This window comes from Pteropus alecto, unplaced genomic scaffold, assembly GCF_000325575.1.
Source record: "Pteropus alecto unplaced genomic scaffold, ASM32557v1 scaffold78, whole genome shotgun sequence".
Taxonomy (NCBI): domain Eukaryota; kingdom Metazoa; phylum Chordata; class Mammalia; order Chiroptera; family Pteropodidae; genus Pteropus; species Pteropus alecto.
Window position 1 is genome coordinate 14,329,805 of NW_006443124.1, and position 322 is coordinate 14,330,126.

General features: G+C 76.1%; 1 protein-coding gene across 2 annotated transcripts in view; it reads left to right on the top strand.

Moving 5' to 3' along the window:
• Nucleotides 1–18: 18 nt before the first annotated feature.
• Nucleotides 19–322, top strand: part of NSD1 (nuclear receptor binding SET domain protein 1) — a 134,729-nt gene continuing 134,425 nt past the window's right edge. The window contains exon 1 of one of the 2 annotated variants that reach the window (XM_015598091.2): nucleotides 19–219. The gene's annotated coding sequence lies outside the window, so the exon portion shown is untranslated. The remainder of the gene's footprint in view (nucleotides 220–322) is intronic. The other variant, XM_025040773.1, reaches the window with a different exon arrangement.

A 322-nucleotide genomic window follows, 5' to 3' on the forward strand; every position in this document is an offset into this window, starting at 1 on the left:
CCGCGGGGGCGCGCGCGGTGGGGGTGTGAGGAGGAGGAGGAGGCGGCGGCGGACTAGGCCGGGGCAGGTCGCGCTCGCTGCCTTCTCCCCTGAAGAGAGACGCGGGGGGAGGGGGGTGCGGCGAGCGGCTCCGATCTCTCCCTACCGCTCCGCTCGCGCCCCAGTGTAATGAGGGTCACCCCCTCCCCCCAGCTGGCCCGGGAGGGGGCACGGGGCACGGTAACTAGTGCGCTGGGGTGGGCGGCGGGCAGGCGCGAGGAGGGAGGAGGTGGCCGGGCGGGGAAGATGGTGGTGGCCGTGAGGTGAGGGGCGCGGAGGAGGG